Source organism: Balaenoptera musculus, chromosome 4 (assembly GCF_009873245.2).
Source record: "Balaenoptera musculus isolate JJ_BM4_2016_0621 chromosome 4, mBalMus1.pri.v3, whole genome shotgun sequence".
NCBI classification, from domain to species: Eukaryota; Metazoa; Chordata; class Mammalia; order Artiodactyla; family Balaenopteridae; genus Balaenoptera; species Balaenoptera musculus.
The window spans coordinates 19,685,805-19,711,725 of record NC_045788.1 but is presented as its reverse complement, the minus strand read 5'-3'; the positions used below and the strand labels follow the sequence as shown (position 1 = coordinate 19,711,725).

General features: G+C 38.1%; 1 protein-coding gene across 3 annotated transcripts in view; it reads left to right on the top strand.

Moving 5' to 3' along the window:
• PIK3CB (phosphatidylinositol-4,5-bisphosphate 3-kinase catalytic subunit beta) overlaps positions 1-25,921 on the top strand; it is a 199,080-nt gene that overhangs the window by 35,616 nt on the left and 137,543 nt on the right. For 2 of the 3 annotated variants that reach the window (XM_036851090.1, XM_036851088.1), the window contains exon 2: positions 11,816-11,920. The exons of the other annotated variant lie outside the window; for it this stretch is intronic. The gene's annotated coding sequence lies outside the window, so the exon portion shown is untranslated. The remainder of the gene's footprint in view (positions 1-11,815; positions 11,921-25,921) is intronic. 3 annotated transcript variants of the gene reach the window in all.

The following is a 25,921-nucleotide window of genomic DNA, read 5'->3' as shown; positions in this document are numbered from 1 at the left end:
AATTCTTGTAAACTGTTTTTAATATGTCAGTTATGGTTGTAAGTTAATACTGACACTTTCTTCTGAACCTAGAGATTAAGTTAATAAGAAAACTCAGAGCCTAATGTTCAAATAGAGGACCAATGAGAAAATATTAGAAAAGCATATATCTGATAAGGAATATATATAATAATATAAAGAACATTTACAACTCAATAATAAAAATTCAAATAATCCAACTTAAAAATGGGCAAATAAACTGGTTTGAATAAATGTTTTTCCAAGGAAGATATAAAAATGGCTAATAAGCACATGAACAATTGCCCAACATTATCAGTCATTAGGGAAATGTTAATTGAAACCATAATGAGATGCGCTTCACATTACAAGTATGGCTATAATCAAAAGGTAGACAATAACAAATGTTGCATGTGGATTTGGAATCCTCATACATTGCTGGTTGGATTGTAAAGTAGTGCATCTGTTTTGGGAAAGCACTTTGTCAGTTCCTTAAAAAGTTAAACAGAATTACCATATGACACGGCAATTCCACTGCTAGGTTTATAGCCAAGAGAATTGAAACACATGTTCATGCAAAAACTTGTACATGAGTGTTCAGAGCAGTCTTATTCATAATAGCCAAAAAGTGGAAACAACCCAAATGTCCACAGCTAATGAATGGATAAGCAAAATGCATTTTATACATACAGTGGAATAGTATTCAGTCTTAAAAAGGAATGCAATTCTTATACATGCTGCAGTATGGATGTTCCTTGAAAACATTATGCTAAGTCAAAGAAGCCAGTCACAGAAGACTGTGTATTGTATGATTCCATTTATATAAAATGTCCAGAATAGGCAATTCCATGGAGAAATATTTGAAACAATTTCAGACTTAATAGAAAAGTTTAAAAAATGATAGAGAGTTAAAGTTATATGGATTACAAGCTATCCTCAAGACTTTTCATATTTTCCTGTGGAAGAAAAAAACATGTAAATAATAAATGAGAATTGCAAGTACTATTAAGTATTATGAAGGTAGTAAAGTGGTAGGGAATGAACCAGGTTACAATCTTAATTGTTGTGGTACACAGGAAACTTCTTAGAAGAGGTAACTTTTGAATTGAGACATGGGTGTTAGAAGGTGGCAGATAACCTGGGGCAGAACATTCTAAACTGAAAGAATAGCAAGTACAAAAGCACTAAGTTAGGAACAAAGTAAGTGTGAGAGGAACAAAAAGCAAATCATTATGACTAGAAAGAAGTCAATGAGGAAGAATGGAAGATGAAGTCAGAGGTAGACAAGTACCAGATCATAAAAGGTCTTTGTAGTGCATAGTTGCAACTCAGGTAGGGTTACAATGGGAAGTTTTGGAAGGTTTTAAGCAAACAATTGGAGTAATCTAATTTCTGCTCTGTGAGGTACATTGTAGTTACTCTGACACAGACAAACTGTAGAGCAGCTAGAGTGGAGGCAGAGAGACTGATTAGGAGGTTGTTGAAGCAGAACAGCCCAGAAATGCTGATAGTGGCTTAGACCAACGGTCCCCAACCTTTTTGGCACCAGGGACTGGTTACGTGGAAGACAATTTTTCCACGGAGGGTTGGGGAAGGAGGTGGTTTCAGGTTGATTCAAGCGCATTACATCTATTGTGCACTTTATTTCTATTATTTTTACATTGTAATATATAATGAAATAATTATACAACTCACCATAACGCAGAATCAGTGGGAGCCCTGAGCTTGTTTTCACTTGCCACTCACTGATAGGGTTTTGATATGAGTCTGCAAGCAATTGATTTATTATGGTCTCTGTGCAGTCAAACCTCTCTGCTAATGATAATCTGTATTTGCAGCCGCTCCGCAGCGCTAGCATCACTGCCTCGGCTCCACCTCAGATCATCAGGCATTAGATTCTCATAAGGAGCACGCAACCTACATCCCTTGCATGCACAGTTCACAGTAGGGTTTGCTCTCCTATGAGAATCTAATGCTGCTGCTAATCTGACAGGAGGCGGAGCTCATGCGGTAATGTGAGCGATGGGGAGCAGCTCTAAATACAGATGAAGCTTTGCTTGCTTGCCCGCCTGCCACTGTGTAGCCCGGTTCCTAACAGAGTATGGACTGGTACCGGTCCATGGCCTGGGGGTTGGGGACCCCTGGCTTAGACTGAGGCTATGTCAGGGACAGTGGGAGTGTTGGTTGAGTTTGGTATGTTTTAGCTGGTAGAGCCAGTTTTTTTTGTTTTTTTGTCTGAGATGTTGTTTGAGGGGGAGCAGAACAGGAGGATATCAATAGTTTACACTGTTAAAATATTGGAAACAATCTAAATACCCATAAACAGTGGTATATCTACACAGTGAAGTACAGTCCAGATGTAAAAAAAGAATCAGGAAGATCTCTATGAACTGATACAAAGTAATTTCCAGGATTGTTAAAGAAAAAAAGCAGAGTACAAAAGAATAACTATCTTTTATGTTGACTAGATTAACTAGGATGTATTTAAAAGGCATCCTTAAAGTTTGCTTTTCTCCTTGTTTCCCAGCTTTTGCCAGTATTTGATAAAATTTGAAAGCCCGTTTTGAATTGTAAACACCTGTCTGTCGCACAATTCTTAGGTGTATTTGAATACTTGATTATTCTGTTTTCTGCTTCCTTTTCCTCAAGCCATGTGGGACAGCCCATATTGGAATGTCTGTATCAGTTAGTGTTTGAGACTCTGGGAGAAATGCTTGGTCCCTATAACGCTATCTACCTTCTTAGAAAATGTTATATATACTTATTTCTTGTTATCATTATATCTCGTAATTTGTTTAAAACAAAAAATGAACAAAAGTTCATAAAAATTTAGCACTCCAACATCAGCTGTTTTTCTACTTTATTACCATTTTTTTGAGGGGGGGTCATGTCACGTGGCATGTAGGATCCTAGTTCCCCGACCAGGGATCAAACCTGTGCTCTCTGCAATGGAAGCATGGATTCTTAACCACTGGACTGCCGGGGAAGTCCCTTTATTAACTTTTAGTAGACATACTTAACTTTTTACATAGTTTTATGTAACACTTCTAAAGTGACTGAGATGTTTTCTTAATATTTTCAGTGATTTTATATGTATGAAAGCTTTACATCTAAGATACTGATATATTTCAGTAAGGAAAAGTATTATTGGAGTTGCTGTTTTCTTCAAAACAGGGACTGAATGAAGTAAAATGCCTTTGGGGTTAAGCAGAACGTTAAGTGGGATTTTAGCTACACGTGTAGTTTCTTTAATTCATTCAGTGAACATTTTTGATTACCTGCCCTAATCAAAGGCATTTTGCAGGTACTTGGATTGTAAATATGAATGACTCTCTACTTGCTCTGAGGGATCCACAGTCCTGTAGGGGAGATAAGCAAACTAATATTTGTAATGCACTGTAATAAATGAGTTACGTACAAGTCACAGCAGGATCCCATGGGAGTAAGCCTTGGGGGATCAGAAAGGGCTCTAGAGAAAATGCCACCTGAACTGGTGTAGGTGCATAGGAGCTGGCCTGATGGACAGACAGCAGCATCTGCACCGAGGCTTGCACCCCAGACTCTCTCATACTTAATCTTGTTGTTACCAGAATTTAGTCAAATAGTGTCTTGCATTTTAGGTAAATGAGAGATGGATGATATAATTCAGTATGGAGGACAATTCAGGATAGGAATTATCTCATTGTTTTAGTTTAAGGAGGAGATACTATTGGCGGCAAACACTAGATGCCTCCCTTTTGTACATTCCCTTATTTATTAGACCATGATTTAGTTGTTAGGGTGAATTACTGGTGAGTACAAAAGACTAACCCCTGGACTTACAAGTGAGAGTGCGAGAATCCTTAGGTGAAGCTTTTGTTCAGAAGAGACATGAGGCTTTATATAACTAGGGGAGAGGAGGTTGACCCTGACTCTGAGAGAAGCAAAATGGAATTTTGGAGGAAACATGCTTTCTCAAGGAAACTAGTATTAGAGATCTTGGGCTGATGACTTAGGCCAGATAGATGTGTTCACACTACAGACTTCAGTGAGATGGATAATGTTGTTGCCTCAGTTACGGAGACAGTAAAAGAATAGTTTTCGTCATCGTGTGTGTATGTTGATAGTATTTGGACCCTATTTTGGTTTATTAATTTACTAATCTATGTATAATAGTAATGGATTCCCATGGGATTAAAAACCTTTTCAATATAAGAAAGTTGAACAGTAGAAACTCTCCCACCTCTAGCCCTCAGCCACCCTGTTCCTATTTACTGCATTCCTCCAACACTCCACTCTGTCCCGGAAACTATTTATTAGCCTCTTATGTATTCTTCTAGAGTTTCTTTACATAAATAAAGGCAATAAAAGTACAGGCACTTTTTTCTATCCAAAAAACTCACCAACTCCGAAGGTAGCATATTATACCTGTTGTTCTGCAGATTGGTCTTCTTACCCTCCCCTTTGTACATTGTGTGTTTTACTTAACAGTGGAGATCTTTACCAAAGATCTTTCCATAGAGTATATCGTTTTGTTTTTTAACTTGTATGATTTCCCTTTGGATAATTTATTTAACCAATTCCCTGTTGGTAGACGTTTGGCTTGTTTCTGATTTTTTATTATTGTAACAGTATTGCAGTGAACTACCTTGTACATATGGCATTTTGCCCATATGCAAGTATATAATTATGGAATAAATTCAGATGTGGTATTACTAATAAAAGGCCATGTATCTTTGTAATTTTGATAGATATTGCTAAATTGCCTTTATGTTTGGACCCTGACTCTCCCACCAATGAAAAGGGATAATGTGTGTTTCTCTCCCCCCTTCCCCAGCTTTATTGAGACTTAATTGACATATAACATCGTGTAAATTTAAGGTGTACAATGTAATGATTTGATACAGGTATATATTGCAAAATATTTACCACAATAAGGTTACATAATTCACATAGTTACCATTATGTTGTTGTTATGCCGGATGATGTGTATTTCTTCACAGCCTTGCCAACAATGTACCATGGCAAACAGGTTGAAAATTGTATAGTTTTAATTTGCATTTTTCTAATGAGTGAGGTCGGGAGTCTGTCCATATTTTTAAGACTCCCCCCCCCCCCACCATGTTCTGTGAACTTAACTATTTCATGGGGTTTTTGAAGCAGAAATTGTTATCCTTATTTATACTTTTTTTTTCTAATTCAAGTGTAACATATGTACAGCAGAGTGTATAAATCTTAAGGGTGTAGTGAGGTGGATTTTTATAAGCCTCTGACACTCATTCTGGATGTTTTTTGGTGATTTTTACCAAAAGATGTCAACAAAGATTTCAGACTACAGCCAGGATATATATTCTTTTTTCAAATGGTCCTTACATGGTTTGTGTACTAAAATATTAAAGGTTGTAGTTGTCTTATTAGGACATCAGGAAAAAGAATCAAGTTCACATGAGGCATTCCTGCTACCTGATGGTGACTGTAAGATGCATTTCTATATCAAAGGTGTTAAAATGTAGAAAACACTTCATCTTAAAAATAATGAAATATGTTAGATAATGCTAGATTGGTTTCCTTAGAGGTCATACTAATTTATACTGTCACCAGGAAGGTAAAATGTTTTGGTTATTCCACATAATCTCAAACAGTTGATACTGTCAGATCTTTTTGTCAGTCTAGCAGATGCGATATAGTGGTTCACTGTGTTTTTTTTCTTTTAACTTTTTTCAGTGAAGTATAACACATGCAGTAAATGGCAAAAAATCATCGATATATAGTATCATGATTTATCACAAAGTAAACAGATCCATGTAACCATCACCAAGAAGTAGAACACTGCCAGGAGACCAGAAACTCTCCTTATGTGTACCACCTCCCACCCCACTTACTTCTGCTTGCTTCTTTCCCAAGGGTAGTCACTATTCTGACAGCTAACACCCTAGAATTAGTTATGCCCATTTTTTGAATGTTATATACATGGAATCAAACAGGTATCTCTCTCTGTTCTCCACCATGTGAGGATACAATGAGAAGATGGTGGTCTGTAAACCAGAGAGAAGTCCCTCACAAAGAACCTCACCATGCTGGCACCCTGATCTCAGACTTCCAAGCTCCAGAACTGATGTTTGTTGTTTAAGTCAACCCTCCCCACCCACCCCGCAAAAAAAGCAAAAAACCCCAATGTGTTCATGAGATTTATCCATGTTATGTGTAGTTGTGAGTTGCTCCGTGTAGCTTAGTAAGATGAACAAAGGTATATTCTCATTCTTACAGTGTGTAAAAGAGTGGTTCCCATTATTTGTGTATGTTTGAGGCACACTTCTGGTTTTTATTTTTTTGAGGCGTTTGCAAATTATTTTTATTGCTGAAATATCTTTTTTAATTCAGATGCTCATATCTAAATAGATTTAAAAAAGTGGTTTTTGAATCCTTTTTCTGGATTATTTATATTTGTAATATGTAATAGATTACTGTGGTTCAAAGATTAAAAAGTATAAAAAAAGTAAACAGTTTCCCACCCTTTTCCCAGCTACCCAGTTCATGTCTACCCCAATTCCCTAACATTTCACTCTGCCCAGGAAACTAATATTACTAGTATCTGTGTAATCTTCCAGTGCCTCTTATACTTAGAAGCAAATATGAATATAGATTTTTATTTCTTTACATCTTTATCCCTTTGCCAAAGACACATCATAGCAACTATCCTGTGCTTCTTTTTTTTTTTTTTTTTTTTTGCTTAACAGCTTGCATATTTTTATGTATCAGACTGTGTTTATAAAGCTCTAAGGTACTAAATTCATTTTCATTGCAATATAGTATTGTGCTAATGTATCATAATTTATCCATTCTGTTTTGGGTTTATACTTTTTGGCTAGTCTGAGTAATGCTGCTGTGAACATTCTAGTAAATATCTTTTGGTGAAACGTGTACACATTTCTTTTGGATTTATATCTAGGGTGGAATTCGTATGTCATAAGGAATGTAAATTTCCATTGCTCTCCATTTTCAACAAGCCTGGGTATTATTAGTTTCTTTAATTTTTACCTATCCTGGTGGGTACACAGTGGTATCTTATTGTGCTTTTAATTTTTATTTTCCGGAGTACCAGTGAGATTGCTTTTATTCCCCCCTATGTTTACTGGCTATATTGGTCTTTTGAGAAACTGTATTTTTTAAAAAGCCAGAATATATAATCTCCATTTGTTAAACAAAAAGAAAGAAAAACAGACTAACAGACTCATACACTAGCAGTCTTTTTTTTTTTTTTTAATAAATTTATTTATTTTATTTTTATTTATTTTTGGCTGCGTTGGGTCTTTGTTGCTGTGCGTGGGCTTTCTCTAGTTGCGGCGAGTGGGGGCTACTCTTCGTTGCAGTGTGTGGGCTTCTCATTGCGGTGGCTTCTCTTGTTGCGGAGCATGGGCTCTACGTGTGCGGGCTTCAGTAGTTGTGGCTCACAGGCTCTAGAGTGCAGGCTCAGTAGTTGTGGCGCACGGGCTTAGTTGTTCCGCAGCATGTGGGATCTTCCCGGACCAGGACTTGAGCCCGTGTTCCGTGCATTGGCAGGCGGATTCTTAACCACTGTGCCACCAGGGAAGCCCTACTAGTAGTTTTAATCTGGTCATTTCTTCGGTAATGGAGAAATATTTGATTTCATGGGTATCAAAGATTTTTTTCTTTTTTCTTTTTGGCTGTGCCGTGTGTGGGATCCTAATTCCCCAACCAGGGATTGAACCGGCGCCCCCTGCAGTGGAATTACAGTCTTAACCACTTGACGGCCAGGGAAGTCGTCAAAGAATTTTTCTAAAAAATTATTTATTTATTTATTTTGGCCATGCCATGCATGCATGGCCTGTGGGATCTTAGTTCCCCTACCAGGGATCAAACCTGTGCCCCCTGCATTGGAAGTGTGGAGTCATAACCACTGGGCAACCAGGGAATTCCCTCAAAGAATATTTTTGAGTGTTCTAATTGCATTTTATAAACATAAATGTTGGAATAGAAATTGCATTTCTTTGATGTAGGGCTAGGACTTTGTGGTAGTATGTGAAGAGTACTGTGGGTTCAGTAGGAAAAGGAGAGAGATGAGCACCTCTACTACGAAGTGATTTTTGGAATTTATTTTTTAATAATATTATTATTTTTAAAATAGCAACATTGTTACTGGTTTGTTTATATTATTTTATTGAGATATAGTTGATTTAGAATATTTATAGTAGTTTCAGGTGTAGGTACAACATAGTGATTCAAAATTTTTATGAATTATACTCCATTTATAGTTATTGTAAAATATTGGCTATATTCCCTGTGCTATACAATATATATTTGTAGTTTATTTACTTTATACGTAGTAGTTTGTACCTCTTAATCCCCTACTTCAGTCACACCCCTCATCCCCCCACTGGTAGCCACTAGTTTGTTCTCTATATCTATGAGTCGGTTTCTTTTTTAAAATTTTTAAAAAAATTTTTATTTTTGGCTGTGTTGGGTCTTCATTGCTGTGTGCGGGCTTTCTCTAGTTGTGGCGAGCAGGGGCTACTCTTCCTTGAGGTGCGCGGGCTTCTCATTGTGGTGGCTTCACTTGTTGCGGAGCACGGGCTCTAGGCGCATGGGCTTCAGTAGTTGTGGTGCATGGGCTCAGTAGTTGTGGCTCACGGGCTCTAGAGCACAGGCTCAGTAGTTGTGGTGCACGGGCTTAGCTGCTCCGCGGCATGTGGGATCTTCCTGGACCAGGGCTCGAACCTGTGTCCCCTGCATTGGCAGGTGGATTCTTAACCACTGCACCACTAGGGAAGCCCTAGAAGAGTACTTTTGCTTGAACAGGGACCAGAGATAGAACCTGTGTAGGGGTTTTGGTTTCATCATGTGCTGTTCTCAGTGCTTGGATGAGCTTTTGAAACTCTCCCCCCACCCCTTTAAAGTTTAATGAATATTTGTCCAGAACTTTTTTCTTCTAGTAAATGCTGCTTGATTTCTTTTCACAGTGAAGTTGTGAGTGGATCTTCATGGTAAGGTTGTTAATAACATTGTTTTTACCTAAAGGATTATTAGGAACTTTAAGAATAAAGTTTATTGAATTCTGTGTTTGAAGAAATCAGAGTAATTTTGTTTACTGTCCAAGAAGACTAAGCAGTATACTTACATTCATTATTAACCTGTATTGTGTCAAATTGGTTATTATTTTTTGCTTTCCTTTTCTCTTTTCCCTTTTAAATAGACATTATTTTTTTAGAGCAGTTTTAGTTTTACAGTAAAATGGAACACGAAGCACATAGAGTTCCCATTTATCCCAGCCCCCCCACCCCCACCCCCCCCCCCACACAGCCTCCTCAGCTGTCAACATCCTGCACCAGAAATTTGGTTATTTTTGAGTTGACTAATTCCTTTACTTTTGGGAAAGTAAACAGTTTGATACATTTTGACATCATTCTAAAATTTGTTTTATAACTTTCCTTTCACTTTAAAAAGCATATTATTGACCTTATTTCAAAAGAAGCCAAGACTAGAATAAAATTATTTGCTTCCTAGCCAAATTTTATTTTGAAGGTTCCAAATGAAAAAGATTTTCAACTTTAATAACAGCAATCATGCTCTCCTTTGATTCCTGCTAATTTAATGAAACTTGAAGATTTTTCAGCCTTTTCTCCCTTTTTTTTAAACATAAAATGTTCTAACCAGATGGTTGAAATTTTTTATTAAAATTTCTGACTTGGAGTATTACTGACAAATATAGACAATTCCAGACTTGGCATGTGGCGCAAGTTCCAGTCCAATTTGGTTTTTTAAAAAATTAATTAATTAATTAATTTGTTTGGCTGCGTTGGTCTTAGTTGCGGCACGTGGGATGTTCCTTGCGGTGTGTGGGCTCTTTGTTGTGGTGAACGGGCACCAGAGCATGCGGGCTCAGTAGTTGCGGCGTGTCGGCTTAGTTGCCCTGCGGCATGTGGGATCTTAGTTCCCTGACCAGGGATCGAACCTGCGTCCCCTGCATTGGAAAGGCGGATTCTTAACCACTGTACCACCAGGGAAGTCCCTCCAATCCAATCTGAGTGGGCTTGCCCAGAAATGAATTCAATGATAATGATTAGGACGCTACTGTCACAAAGGTCATAAAGTCCTGAAATGTTGTTTGTGAAGAATGGGACATAATGGCTGAGAGGAGAGAGCTGTGAGCTCACTGATCCTTGGAAAGCACTCATGAATTAGAGCTCAGATGAAAAGGCAAAGCCATAAAGTTTTATGAAGTCTATAGGATTTTCTCAGTGAGCCAGAAAAGTGACTCAAAAAATGATTGATATTTTTCACTACATTAAAATTAATGTCCCTCTAAAAACACCATAAGGAAGATGAAAAGATAAACCACAAACTTGGGAGGAAAATTGTAATATATGTAATAGAGAATTAGTGTCCTGAACAGGGCCACCTTTATGGATGTACAACCTGTGCAGTCACACAGGGCCCCACACTTATTTTAATGCTAAGCTGTTACTGTCTTGAAATTAATTTTTGAATAAGTGGCCCTGCTTTTTTATTTTGTACTGGGCACTGCAAATTATGTAGCCAGTCCTGGTCCTGAATATACACAGCATATTATTTCATAAGAAAAAGACAATCCAATAAAATTGTCTAAAAACTCTGAACAAAGGAATGCAGAAAGGAACATAGATCATTAATAAACTTGTGAAAAGGCCTTCAACCTTATTAGATCTTCAGCCTAATCAAGTACAAACAGATTACAGTGTGATACCATTTTATGTATTCTGTATTGCTACAAATTAAGAAATCTGACTCTACCAGGTATTGGAGAAGATGTGTTAGCGATTCATATACTGCTGGAGAATTGGTAAGGTGATTCAGTTGAAGACATGTTGGCATTTTTGGTAAACTTGGGAATTTGGATGTCCTATGTATGACTCACCAATTTTCCGCTTCTAGGTTTAAAGCCTAACCCTAAAGAAATTCTTCTGTAAGTGTACCTGGAGACTTGTATAGTAATGTTGATAAAAGCAAAAAACTAAACCATACAAATGTTTGTCAACAGAGTAGATAAATACACCGTGGCATATTTATATAGTGAAATACCATATAGAGCAATGAAAATGTAACATGGATAAAGCTCAGAAAAATATTGAGTGAAAAAATTCAAGTCGCTGAAGACTTCATTCATATTTAGAAAAATATTGAGTGAAAAAATTCAAGTCCCCGAAGACTTGGTATGCTATGATAACTTAGCATACCAGGTTATCAAGCTGAAAAAGGGAGCAGGGGACACAGAACTAAACAAAATATTGTTTAAGGACATAATACATATGTGACAAAGTATGTTTTAAAAAGTAGTGGAATAATGTTTAGGATAAAGGTTGGGAGGAGAGGAGCATGTAGGTAATGTTACTGATGTTCTTATGTGGCGTGGTGATTTACAATTTACAGTGTTCATCTTAATGCTTGCTTACATTCATCTTTCCATATATTTTGTGTGTGTCAAATATTACATTAAAGAAGAAAAGGGGAAAAATGAAATAAGTTACTCATGGTTAGCAGCTTATGATCCAGATGGAGGAATAGATTGGGAAATAGAAAGAAAACTAGCATATTACAGAAAAGAGGTTTCAAGAAAGAGGAGGTAATCTACATAAGATAATTCAGATAGTTGCACAGGACGTCCACTTAACTCCCTTACAGCTGTAACGTTCTGTAACTTAAATATTGTGGTTCATGTGTTTTCTGTATTTTCCCCATATTTAAAAATACAGTTATAAGCAATTATGTCATATAAGTAGTAAAATTACTTTTAATTTAGTCCATTTAGGTGTTAATATCTTTTATCTTCACCCTTTTTTGGCAGCATATCTTCTAATCTGAAAAAGTCTTCCATGAAAACTTCACTTTTAACAAATAAGTAATGCCATCTGTTTTCCTAAAAGACTGAAATGGGGGCTATCATTTCAAGGTAAGTATCCAATTTCGTATCTTTAATTACTTATATTATTTTTTCAGAAGTTAAGTAAAGAAGGAAGATGTGAATCTTGCTTAGATCCTAAATCTTTTAGTTATTCTGGGGTGGGGATGGGAAGGAAGTCCTAGGCCTTGTTTTTTTTTTTTAAACTTTTTTTTTTTTAATTTTTATTTATTTATTTATTTTTAATTTATGGCTATGTTGGGTCTTCGTTTCTGTGCGAGGGCTTTCACTAGTTGTGGCAAGGGGGGGCCACTCTTCATCGCGGTGCGCGGGCCTCTCACTATCGCGGCCTCTCTTGTTGCGGAGCACAGGCTCCAGACACGCAGGCTCAGTAATTGTGGCTCACGGGCCCAGCCGCTCCGCGGCATGTGGGATCCTCCCAGACCAGGGCTCGAACCCGTGTTCCCTGCATTAGCAGGCAGATTCTCAACCACTGCGCCACCAGGGAAGCCTAGGCCTTGTTTTAAGATAGTCAGGTACTTAGGATTATGTTTACCACAGATTAAACCCAACTTTATGAAGGAGAGAGGAGGGGTCAGTAGTGTTTAAAGCTTTTTAGAGAGGTTAATTGAAAACTGAGAGCCTTTTGGATTTGGCAGTTAGGAGGTCATTGCTGACCCCAGCAGAGGCCATTTCAGGACAATGTTTGTGGCTGAAAATAAGTTTGCAGTAAAGAGTGAAGAGAAGGTGATAAAGTGAATATTTTAGCTCTTAAGTGATTTATTGAACCAATATATGGTATGTACTTGGGATGCAGCAGTCATTTCCCCAAGCACTGGAGTTCTAGTGTGACAATATATATCTTTGTTTAACCCTCTTGTAGGTAATTTAATGCCCAAATATTTTTTCTCCAACTTTATTTAGATATAATTGACATACAACATTGTGTAATTGCTGAACTATCTTATGCCATTTTTTACTCTTGTCTTCTGTGTGATAAATTACATGATCTACCCTAGTTATACTGTTAACGAGGGCAGATATTCTCTGCCTGGGGAATGTTAACTTGTGTGTTAGACTGGGCTGATAGTCTAGCAGGCAAGTTAGGTGCTTAGCACTTGTCACTGTGATAAGTGATGCAAAAGTGAAATAATGACTACCTGAATGAGTGGTGGGAGTGGAAGCTGGTGGTCCGTGAGTTCATTTGGCAGGATAGATTTCAAAGGCAGATTTGGCAGGGAATATGGAAGAAAGAAATCATATATATGAATCTAAGATTTTGAGTGGCTACAAGTATGATGGTACCATAACATAAGTAAGGAAACCACAAGGAAAGACTGGTTATTAGGGGGCAAGTGGATGGGACTATAACATATGAATTCTGTGAGACACATTTTGATTTTGGAGGTACAGGTAGAACTTTCAGAATATCTCCTTAAATGTGGAAACATGAGACTAAAATTTAGAAAAAAGATAATTTAGGGCCCAAAGATACAGATTTTGGAGCAATTCACATAGAATTTAAACTGTGGAAGTAGATAACATTTCCAGTATCCTAGCAGAGAGAAAAAGGTAAAGTACAGAACTTTAAATGTTGTTAAAAAGAATCAGTAAAGGAAAAGTAAGAGGAAAGGTATGAAGGTATTGTGTCTTTCTTTGAAGCATAATGAAGAATTTCAAGGAGAGGTTCTTGAGAGGGATGAGATGCTTAGAAAGATTAAGGATTTTAATACCCTAGAAGGGCATTAAATTTAATTAAATTCAAGAACCCCTCTAGGGCATTAATATAACCTAATAATTAATAATTATTAGGTTCATTATGTAATAAAATAAGATAATTATTAAGAGGTTCTTGATAACTGAGAGAACAGATTGAGTAGACCAGGATGAATTATAAGAGGTTAAGTAAATGGTTTTACAATATACAAAAAAGCATGAAGTATAAAATAGAATGTTTTTCAAGAAGTTTGTGCAGGAAATGAGACAGTGATCATTTTGAAGAGTTAGCCACATAGAAGATATTTTAGCATTAGCACTTGGTATATTTTAGGTGAAAGGGAATGATCCATCAGAGTAGTTTAAATATGTAGAATAGTTTAAATATTAGAGTGATTAATTGCCTGAAGGAGGTAAGAAGGTTTGAGATCAAGGACCTGGGCAAAGGGCTTAACTCTTACAAAAGAGTAGCAGCCATTCTGCTTAGAAACCAGAGGAAGGGAAGAGAGGATGAATCAAGGAGTTTGTAGGCAAAGAGGAAGAAAACTGTAGAATTTCTTATCCTGCTTTTCAAAATAAGATGGGGATTGAGGTTATCTACAAGGCGAATAATCAGTGGTGGGATTGGGATTCTGGAAGGAGAAAACATTTAGGAAAAATGTTGTAGAGTAATTTCCAACTTCAGCAGATATTCATTGGACACCTGCTTTGTGCCAGGTGTGTTTTTATTTATTTATTTTGTTGCGTCGGGTCTTAGTTGCAGCTCGCTGGCTCCTTAGTTGTGGCATGTGAACTCTTAGTTGTGGCATGCATGTGGGATCTAGTTCCTGGACCAGGGATTGAAGCCGGGCCGCCTGCATTGGGAGCGTGGAGTCTTAACCACTGTGCCACCAGTGAAGTCCCGATAAGTTTTCTTATGAAGCCGATCGTTGAAACGAACAATAAAAATACCAAATTGTAATGTGATCTGAGGAGGGCAGTTGATAAAGTGACTTATTGGCTACTTCTGAGGAGGTGACTTTAAGGTAAGGTATGAAAGACAAGGATTCAGTCACCTGAAAATAAAGCTAGCATAAAAATCTCAAGGTAGAAATGAGCTTGATGTATTTGAGGAATGGAAAGAAAGCCAGTGTTCTGGAACAGAGTGGATGAGGACCATAGAGTCATGAGATGAAGTTAAAGAAGTAGGCAGGGCCAGGCCATGTTGGTTCCTATGGTCATGGTAAAGAGTTTAGACTCAAGGAAATCTTTTAAGGAAAGGTTTTACACAGAAAAGTGTCATGATATGATATATGTTTTAAAGATTCCTCTGGCTGCTTTATTAAAGATGGACTATAGGAGTACAGGGGAAGCAAGGAGATCAGTTAAGAGACTGTTGGAATTGACCAGGCCAGAGACCATGGTGGAGGAACTTAATATGATCACCAGGATAGGATAGAAAGGATTGTTGACCAATCATAAAGGCTCAGTTCAACATAAACAACTTGACATGGCAGGCAGTGTGAATTTAGCTAGCATAACCTTTAAGATGGAAATGAGAAATTTGGCATTGGTGGTTGGAATAACCGTCTATGGAGATATAGGCTTGGTAAAAGGTAATGCACAAGGAACTGGAGGCCATGATTGGTTCAACACATATTTATTGAATAATATATTCACCTCCTAATATACCAAGAATTGTGCTAGCTGCTGGGGTTATAACAGTCAACAAAAACAGAGGCTCCTTTCTCATGGAATTGATGTTCTAATGAGGGTGGGGAAGATAAACAGTAAGTAAATATATACTGTGTTAGATGGTAATGAGTACCATTAAAAATATATTAGGGAAATGTATTAGGGAAAGGTAGATATTGACAGCGGAAGGGTAGGCTTACTGTTTTATAAGGTGTGGTTAGGGAAGCCCTCTCTAATTAGGTGACATTTGGGCTCACAGCTCTAAGTGAAGTTAAGGGAGCAGACCAGGTAGATACGTGGGTTAGGGGTGGGGGAGCTGAGGGTGGACTGTACTTGATGTGTTCTAGGAGCAGTAAGAGGGCCAGTGTGACTGGAATGGAGTAAGTGAGGCAGGAGGAAGTAGAAGCTGACATTGTGAAGGTAGAAGAGCTAGAGCCAGGTTGTAGACTTTGGGTTTTCTTCTTTTTGATGGTGGAGATGCAGATCCAGGGGTGAGGATACAGGAGGGGTGAAAGGCAAGGCTATGGCTGAGCAGTGTAGCTTGTGGCTAACCGTGAGGCCAGATGTTTGAAGTGTCTGAGGTAATGATAAGAGAAGGGGATGTACAATAAAACAGATTTTTTTAATCCCACAGGGAAGTAGGAAGGGTAGAGAAAGGTGGATTGGATGCATGAAGGCCTTGTAGTTCCTGATGAATAAGTTTATTTTGATTTGGGTTTTTAAAATTAATTAATTAATTTTTAAAAATATCTATCTATCTATCTGGCTGTGCCGGATCTTAGTTGCAGCATGCGGGATCTTTTTTTTTTTTTTTTTTAATTAATTAATTAATTTATTTATTTTTGGCTGTGCTGGGTCTTCGTTTCTGTGCGAGGGCTCTCTCCAGTTGCGGCAAGCGGGGGCCACTCTTCATCGCGGTGCGCGGGCCTCTCACTGTCGCGGCCTCTCCCGTTGCGGAGCACAGGCTCCAGACGCGCAGGCTCAGTAGTTGTGGCTCACGGGCCTAGCCGCTCCGCGGCATGTGGGATCTTCCCGGACCGGGGCACGAACCCGTGTCCCCTGCATTGGCAGGCGGATTCTTAACCACTGCGCCACCAGGGAAGCCCCGGGATCTTTTACTTGCAGCATGAGGGATCTAGTTCCCTGATCAGGGATCGAACCCTGGCCCCCTGCATTTGGAGCGTGGAGTCTTAACCACTGGACCATCAGGGAAGTCCCTGGATTTGGGTTTTTTAAAATTGTAAAATGTGCATAACAAAATTGACCAGTTTGACTTTTTTTTTTTTTTTATGATAAGTTAACACTTGCTATACATGAATTAGGTAAGCTTCTTCATGTGTACAAAGCATCTGAATGTTCAGTTTCATCTGCACAGTATTGCTCACTTTTCTTTACTCAAAGCAGATATAGGGACTGAGATGGATTGAAAGAATAAGTTGGCTCATTTCACATTGTCAAGGGGGCCTTCTCTTGCTGTTGCTTCTATCTGTAAATTGAGAAATGAAATACCCAAGAGTACTCCCTTTTAAAAAACCTTAATAAAAAGGGGATTTCCAAATCACATCATGATTGATTGAGAGATGGTGTCAGAAGTACAGAAGCAACACTCATGATCAGTTAAAGACCTTTCCCTGGAAATTCCCTGGCAGTCCAGTGGTTAGGACTCCGAGCTTTCACTGCCGAGGGCCCAGGTTCAATCCCTGGTGGGGGAACTAAGATCCCGCAAGCCACGTAGTGCAGCCAGAAAATAAAATAAAGACTTTTTCCTCTAAATTGAAGGAAGAGGTCTGGTTACTTTGCTCATTGACATTGAATACTAAGAAAGAAAACCCCACAGCTATAGAACTCCAAATTGTCTCTAAATCCAGTGCTCCTTAGCTGCCTAAAGCTAATGAAGTAAAAATACATTAGCCTCACCCTTGACATTTTCAGATTTAACATATTCAGAGGTCCTCTGTGATCTCCAAAACACATGATTCCAAATTGTGTCCCAGTAAAATGGCATTTATTACTAGTGCATCATGACAAGTACTCAGCATGAGTGAGCTTAAATCAATGTTAAGCATCTACAACTCTATGTGACTTTATTGTTCTTATTTTATCATCATATTTCATACTATCAGTAACTTCCTTCTGAAATAAGTAATGAAGGAATTTTATAAATTTCATAAATGAAGGAATCATTAAATTTGGGATATGTACAAATGTGGGCATTTGGAAAGAGCTCAATGTGTTCTTCCTGAACATTGACAGTTTTAACTGTTTTAATTTTAATTTTCTTTACTTATTTTTAATTCTTATTTTTATTTTAATTTTTTGGCTGCGTTGGGTCTTTGTTGCTGTGCACGGGCTTTCTCTAGTTGTGGCGAGCAGGGGCTACTCTTTGTTGTGGTATGCAGGCTTCTTCTCATTGCGGTGGCTTCTCGTTGCAGAGCACGGGCTCTAGGCACGCGGGCTTCAGTAGTTGCAGCACGCGGGCTTAGTAGTTGTGGTTTGCGGGCTCTAGAGCACAGGGTCAGTAGTTATGGAGTGCAGGCTCAGTAGTTGTGGCGCACAGGCTTAATTGCTCTGCAGCATGTGGGATCTTCCCGGACCAGGGATCAAACCCATGTCCCCTGCATTGGCAGGCAGACTCTTTAACCACTGCGCCAGGGAAGTCCCTCACGGTTTTTAAATGTACAATTCTCTGGCAGAGATATATTCACAGTGTTGTGCAACCATCACCACTATCCCTCTCTGCAACTTTTTTATCAGCCCAACCCCTGATAACCATTATTCTACTTTCCGTTTCTGTGGATTTGCCTATTCTGGGTAGCTCGTATAAATGGAATCATACAATGTTTGTTCTTTCATGGCTGGTTTATTTCACTTAGCATAATGTCCTCAAGGTTCATCTGTGTTGTAGCGTGTATCACAGTGTCCTTTTTAAGGCTGAATAATATTCCATTGTATGTACATACCATATTTTGTTTATCCGCCCATCTGTTAAGGGAAATTTGAGTTGTTTCCACCTTATGGCTATTGTTAATAATACTGCTATGAACATGGGTGTACAAATATCTGTGTGACTTCCTCCCTGCTTTTAATTCTTTTGGATATATACCCAGAAGTAGAATTGCTGGATCACATGGTAATTTTGTTTAAATATTTTAAGAACTGCTGTATTTTCTTCCACAGTGGTTGCACCATTTTACATTCCCACCAGTAATATACAAGGGTTACAATTTCTCCACATCTTTGCCTGGATTTGGTTTATAGTTTGTTTTTGGTTTTGAACAGTGGAATGTTTTAAGTATATTTATTTCCTTAAAAGAAGGTTTATCTTAGATCATTTTCTAGTAGGTTTAGAAGTAACACATCCTCATGCTCTGCTATAAGGTCGGAACTGGTAAAGAAAGTTGTCACCTGGTTAAATTTTAGTGAGAGATCCTCACAGGAATTAAAATTATGGACCCTTGAAAAGAATTCATTGCCAAAAACTTATGGTTATTCTGTCTATGTAACCTGGCTGTGGTGTTTAATGTACCAAGTACCTTCACTTGGCTTAGGAGAAAGCTATGTGTTTTGATTACTGGGCAGGAATAACTATGATCTCCCAGGATTGGACAAGATGATTAAATGAGTTAGAATGCTTTTTTCCCCCAAAGGATACACTTGAAAATTGGAAATTTTATAAGGAGGTGGAGAAATTTTCATCATGCTGTTGACTGACACATTTTCTGTGTAACAGTTAGGAAAAAAGACGTTCCTTGTTCAGATGGATACTAGACTGATAAAAGTTATTAAGGGAAAAAAAAAAGTGCTGATGGGATTACAGCTCCTGCAGAGAGGATTTTGAAGCTTTGTACCTTGTTTGCAATTGTCATTAAGATTTGGAAATTTTGAAATAGATGATATTCATGCTTCAATATTGTTATAGTTATGCTTTTCCTTGGTAAATCACGTTTTAATTTGAAAAAGTTTACTTTAGAAGCTTCTTATCATGTTACATGAATATTATGAATAAACTGAGTGGTTTAAACTTGCCTTCCAGTTTTTACTAGTTCCTCTTCCCCCAGTTCTTTGTCTTTGATTCAGGATTCTTTTTCCTTAATATGCACTGGATGTTTCTGCATTAGAAAAATGTTCATAAAGATTATATTGTTGAGTGCCTACTGTTTCTGGTTCTTTGATAGCATGCTTTTTGCTTTTTCTCAGAAAATAACTGTGGTTAGATTGTCATATAGTCTACCACAGACAGTAAGGATATTGTGAAAGAAATTCTGGCTATCTGTGTAGCATGACCTTTCAAAACTGTTTTCTTTGCTGTAAGCATCTCACTTAGCCTTTTGACTGCCACATGACAGGGGAAGTAGTATATAAAAGGCAATATAAATGGCTGCCTTGTTGATCTCAGTACAGTTTTCCAATATAAGAGCTTGCTAAACAGTCACATGTTATCAAATATCATCATTTTGTTTATGTAGAGGATGAACTAGTTTTATGCATTATACACAGAGTACATTTTAAATGTAATTTTTAAAATAAAATAATAGTAAATTATAATTGTAAAAATTGAAATGGAAAATCATTTATGTTACTTTGAAGAAGGATCTAAATTTTTTATTCAGAGTTTTAAGAATTATTAATGAATGGAGATTATTATATACAGCTGATGACTACACATCTACTATTTTTGTGGGCAGAGATTTTAAAGCAACTTTGGAATTGTCTTTCTGTTGTTCCTGAGCAACCAAGAGAGTCTTTAAAACTGTGAAAGGGCTTAGAGAACATGAGGAAGCACCAGTCTGATTTTAAACTTTAATCTTATTTTCACTAGTAGCTTAGCTCTTTAATGTATTTATTTATTCATCAATCAGCAAATAGTTACTGAGGTCCTGTATCAAGCACTGTGCAGAAAGAACCGCAAAGATGAAAGAGCCTATACCTGTCATTCAGGAACTCACTATCTAGGTTTCAGCAAGGGTGGCAGGAATGGAGATGAGCAGGATCACAATTCCTTGCTGTAGATGCTAATGTCACTTCCCTCCTAGAATCTAGAGTTAAAGACAAAGGTGATAAGGAGAAGTAGTTAGGGGCTTGAGGGTGGTCAGGATTCTTAGGTAGGAATAGAGGAGAAGAAGCAACTGTGGGTGATAGCAAAAATCTAGAACTTAGGTTTATCATTAACACTGAGGTCATAGTCACAGTAAAATGGGGAGTGGGTTCCCATCAAATGGATTCTCCACACCAGATGCTGCTGAGGGGCTTTACATCTGTTATTGCTGTTAATCCATTTTAAAAAAGTGTGAAATTTAGCATCTATACAGAAGAGCACATGAGAACTTAAATTTATAGTTTAAAGAATGATGAAAAATGAACAACTCTGCATAACAGCCAGATCAGTAATGAGTGCCTTCTTCGATCATATCTCCCTCCCTCTCCCCAAGCTATACTTTGCTGAAATTTTTGTTATTTTTTTAAGCTTTTCTTTATAACTTTACCATCTCTGTTTGCATCTCTGAACAATATTTGACTTTATGGAATCAAATATTCTTTTTTGATTTTACATTGTTAGTACGGTTCATTCATGGTGATGTGTATAGCTGTATTAATTTCCTGTATTGTAAAGTATATAATTTATTGATCCATTCTATTAATGCACATTTAGGTTGTGTTTAGTTTTTGGATACTGTGAAAAATTTTACATTGAATACCCATGTACGTGTGACAACCTTGGATAAGAGTTTTTCTAGGATGTATACCTAGTAATGGAATTTTTTTTTTTCTAATTTTATTTATTTTTGGCTGCGTTGTGTCTTTGTTGCTTTGTGCGGGCTTTCTCTAGTTGCGGTGAGCAGGGGCTACTCTTCATTGCGGTGCGTAGGCTTCTCATTGCTGTGGCTTTTCTTGTTGTGGAGCACACGCTCAGTAGTTGTGGCGCTGGGCTTAGTTGCTCCACGACATGTAGGATCTTCCCGGACCAGGGATGGAACCCGTGTCCCCTGCATTGGCAGGAGGATTCTTAACCACTCTGCCACCAGGGAAGTCCACTAATGGAATTTTTGATGCCAGACTTCTTGGAAGAGGTTGAATCAATTCATTCTCCCTCCAGCAGTGATCTATGAAATGGTATCTCATTGTGGTTTTAATTTACATTTCTTTGGTGACTAATGAGGTTGAATATTCCACCCCCGCCCCATATGTTTATGGGACTTTTGGCTCCTGTGAAATTTCTATTTAATTATTTTGCCCATTTTTCTGTTGGGTTTGTGTTCTTTGCCTATTCATTTTCTCACTGTAGTGTATAAAAATTAATTTATTCGATCAATTTTTATTCACTTGTTTAACATTCTTCATTGAGTCTCCTCTTGTTTTTTGGATGAAGAGCAATACCTTAATGTGGCCTACCAGAATGGAGATTTGGCCAACCCCTCCACTACCATTCTGCCTCTGTTTTCCATCTCTCTGTTCCAAAGGGTAATCTTTGAATTCCTCAAATACTTAAGGTTTCTTAGGTCTTTGCATATGTTCTTTTTCCCTTTGCCTAGCCAATTTCCTCTTCAAGTCTGTGTTAAAATATCCCCTTCTCTTGGAAAGCGCTCTTGGCTCTACTTGCCTCAAATTCAGCATACTTTGTGTCTCTACACTTACTTATGAAAAATAAAGTAATTTTAGTCAGATGACTAGTCAGGAGGAGAAAGAGAGCTGTCAACATGTTCATTTCTACCAGGGGATTAAAAAATGTATGTGTAAAGTGATAAACAAGGATTAAAGCTGTTGAGTTTAAATAGTGAATGATTTGGGGACATCATAATGTTAGCCTCATCAATGTTGTTGCCCACTCCTCTTCATAATTCCGTTTTCTGTTTGGTTGGAGAAGGGTGATAAGGAAAACACAGTGGTAGAGTACACAGAGCATTGGACTGAATGTAACTGAGGGAGCATATGTGAGGTTTTTTTTTTTTTCTTTTTTTTAATTGGAACAGTTGATGTACAATATTATGTTAGTTTCAGGTGTACCACATAGTGATTTGAAATATGCATACATTATGAAATGATCACCAAGATAAGTCTAATAAGCATCTATCCCTATACAAAGTTATTATTGACCCTATTCCTTATGCTGTATATTATATACCGGTGACTTATTTATTATATAACTGCAGGTTTGTACCTTGTAATCCCCTTCACTTATTTTGCCCATTCCTCACCCCCCTTTATTCTGGCAAACACCTGTTTGCTCTCTGTATCTATGAGTCTGTTTTCATTTTGTTTTATTTGTTTGGTTTTTATTTATTTATTTATTTTTTAAAATTTTTTTTTTTTAATTAATTTATTTTTGGCTGTGTTGAGTCTTCGTTGCTGCACGCGGGCTTTCTCTAGTTGCGGCGAGCGGGGGCTACTCTTCGTTGCGGTGCGCAGGCTTCTCATTGCAGTGGCTTCTCTCATTGTGGAGCATGGGCTCTAGGCACGTGGGCTTCGGTAGTTGCGGCACGCGGGCTCAGTAGTTGTGGCTCACGGGCTCTAGAGCACAGGCTCAGTAGTTGTGGCACACGAGCTTAGTTGCTCCGTGGCATGTGGGATCTTCCCGGAGCAGGGATCGAACCCATGTCCCCTGCACTGGCAGGCGGATTCTCAACCACTGCGCCACCAGGGAAGCCCTGTTTGGTTTTTAGATTCCACTCGTGACTGAGATCATGCAGCATTTGTTGTTTCGTCTGACTTATTTTACTTAGCACAATGCCCTCTAGATCCAGTCATGTCAAAAATGGCAAGATCCCCTACCCCCTTTATGGCTGAGTAATATTCCACTATAGATATAGATATTACATCTTCTTCATCGATTTGTCTATTGATGGACACTCAGGTTGCTTCTGTATCTTGACTGTTGTAAATAATACTGCAGTAGACATTGGAGTGCATATATCTTTTTGAATTAATATTTTGATTATTTTCGGACAGATTACCCAGAAGTGAAATTGCTGGCTCATATGGCAGTTCTATTTTTAATTTTTTGAGGAGTCTCCATACTGTTTTCCAATAATGGCTGCACCAGTTTACAATCCCACCAACAATGCACAGTGTTCCCTTTTCTCCACATCCTCGCCAACACTTGTTACTTGGTTTTTTGTTTGATGATAGCCATTCTGACAGGTGGAGGTGGTATCTCATTGTAGTTTTGGTTTACATTTCCCTGATGATTAGTGATGTTGAGCATCTTTTTAATGTGTCTGTTGGCCATCAGTATGTCTTCTTCGGAAAAACATATGTTCAGGTTCTCTGCCCATTTTGTAATTGGATTGTTTGTTTTTTGATGTTGAGTTGTATGAGTTTATATTTTGGGTGTTAACCCCTTATTGGATATCTTGTTTCTAGATATCTTCTCCCATTCAGTGGGCTGCCTTTTCATTTTGTTGATAGTTTCCTTTGCTTTGCAAAACCTTTTTAGTTTGACGTAGTCCCACTTGTTTATTTTTGGTTTTGTTTCCCTTGTCTGAGGAGACATACCCCCCAAAATATTGCCAAGACCTATGTCAAAGAGCGTGCAGCATGTGTTTTCTCGTATGAGTTTTATGGTTTCAGACATTTAAGTCTTTAATCCATTTTGAGTTTATTTTTGTATACTGTGTAAGAAAGTAGTTCAGTTTGATTCTTTTTCATGTAGCTGTCCAGTTTGCTGAACAACATTTATTGAAGAGGCTCTCTTTTCTCCATTGTACATCCTTACTTCCTTTGTCGTAGATTAATTGATGTATAAGCGTGGGTTCATTTCTGGATTCTCTATTCTGTTCCTTTGATCTGTGTGTCTGTTTTTGTGCTAGTACCATACTGTTTTTTTGTTTGTTTTGTTTTGGCCATGCTGCATGGCTAGTGGGATCTTAGTTCCCCATCCAGGGATCAAACTGGGGCCCTTGGCAGTGAAAATGTGGAGTTCTAACCACTGGACGGCCATGAATTCCCCCATACTGGTTTTTTCTTTCATAAAAATATTTATTTATTTATTTATTTATTTGGCTGTGCTGGATCTTAGCTGTGACATGCCTGATCTTCGTTGCGGCGTGTGGGATCTTTACTGTGGCATGCGGGATCTTTAGTTGCGGCATGCCAACTCTTAGTTGTGGCATGTGGGATCTAGTTCCCTGACCAGGGATTGGACCCGGCCCCCTGCATTGGGGCCACTTAGCCATTGGACCATGAGGGAGGTCCCCCCCCCCCATACTGTTTTGATTACTGTAGCTTTATAGTATATGTAGTTTTATTTCAGGGGGCATGATACCTCCAGCTTTGTTCTTCCTCAAGATTGTTTTGGCTATTTGCGGTCTTTTGTGTTCATATGTGATTTTTAATCATGGCCTTGCAGCTACCTAAACTATGTGTTTGACTAAATTAGTGAAGTTCAAATTGCTATAACAGACTGAAAATGAATAATATCTCAAACATAATAGATGTTTATTTCTTACTCATGGAACAGTCCAAAGTGGATGGTCCTCTTTGGTAGGTGGCTCTATTCCAGGTGGTTTCTTTCATCTCATGACTCTTTCTTCCTTTGTGACCAGTGGAAGAGGAAAGAGAAGGTATAGGTGGCATACAAACTTTCTGAAATGCCCTAACCTGAAGTGACACAGGTCATTTCCACTCAACATTCCACTGGAGAGAACTTAGTATACGATCATTCTTACTGCACAGGAGGTTGGAATATCTAGTGTGCCAAGTGCACAGCCACAGTCCCATAACTGTGGAAGGAGATAAGCAGTCTCTGCCACAGTGGTCTTCAGAAAATCATCTTATTTCTGTAGGTCTTAGTTCTTAATGTATAAAATAAAAGATCTGTACTCAGAAGATTTATAACACACACATCCTACTTCCGTAGTGATTCACATTAAAAGGCACAAGGAAAGTGTTTCCATTGTGTCTCCATTCACCTTCCTTATTTATTTAGTTGCACCGGGTCTTAGTTGTGGCAGGCGGGCTCCTTAGTTGCGGCTCCAGGGCCTCTTAGTTGTGGCTCACCAGCTCCTTAGTTGTGGCAGGCAGGCTCCTTAGTTTAAGCGGCTTGCTGGCTCCTTAGTTGTGGCATTCGAACTCCTGGTTGCAGCATGCGTGTGGGATCTAGTTAGTTCCCTGACCAGGGATTGAACCCAGGCCTCCTGCATTGGGAGCGTGGAGTCTTATCCACTGCACCACCAGGGAAGTCCCTACATTCACCTTCTTAAGCAAATTTTAAGAAATATGAGGTGATAAAGCTACTTTTCATCACTGTTGGTTCCTTGTTATCACAGCCAGGCTGCTTATAGTTCTGTAACTTTATCCAGGTCCTGGGTACAAACCTCATCATGGTCCTATAGTGAATGGAAGCTTATTATGGGAGATGAAATAATTCTGAGGTTATGTATTTGTGCCAAGTTGTAGACAAATATATTATTTGGTTTTGAAATATTAAATTAAGAACTTGTTTAAATATTCTATATTTTCTTTGGAAAACATAAGAATTTTACATACAAACATCTAATTAAGGAAGCTGACTAGAGCTTGTATCAATTTGTTCATAAATTTGGATTCTACTTTTCAGTAGTTATGATTTCAAGAAAATTGTCTTCATAGTTTTTGTAACTGACGTTTGATAGATCAAAGTTGAGTAATGGAAATATACCTCCTTTTTTGAGGGAAATGACACTAGAT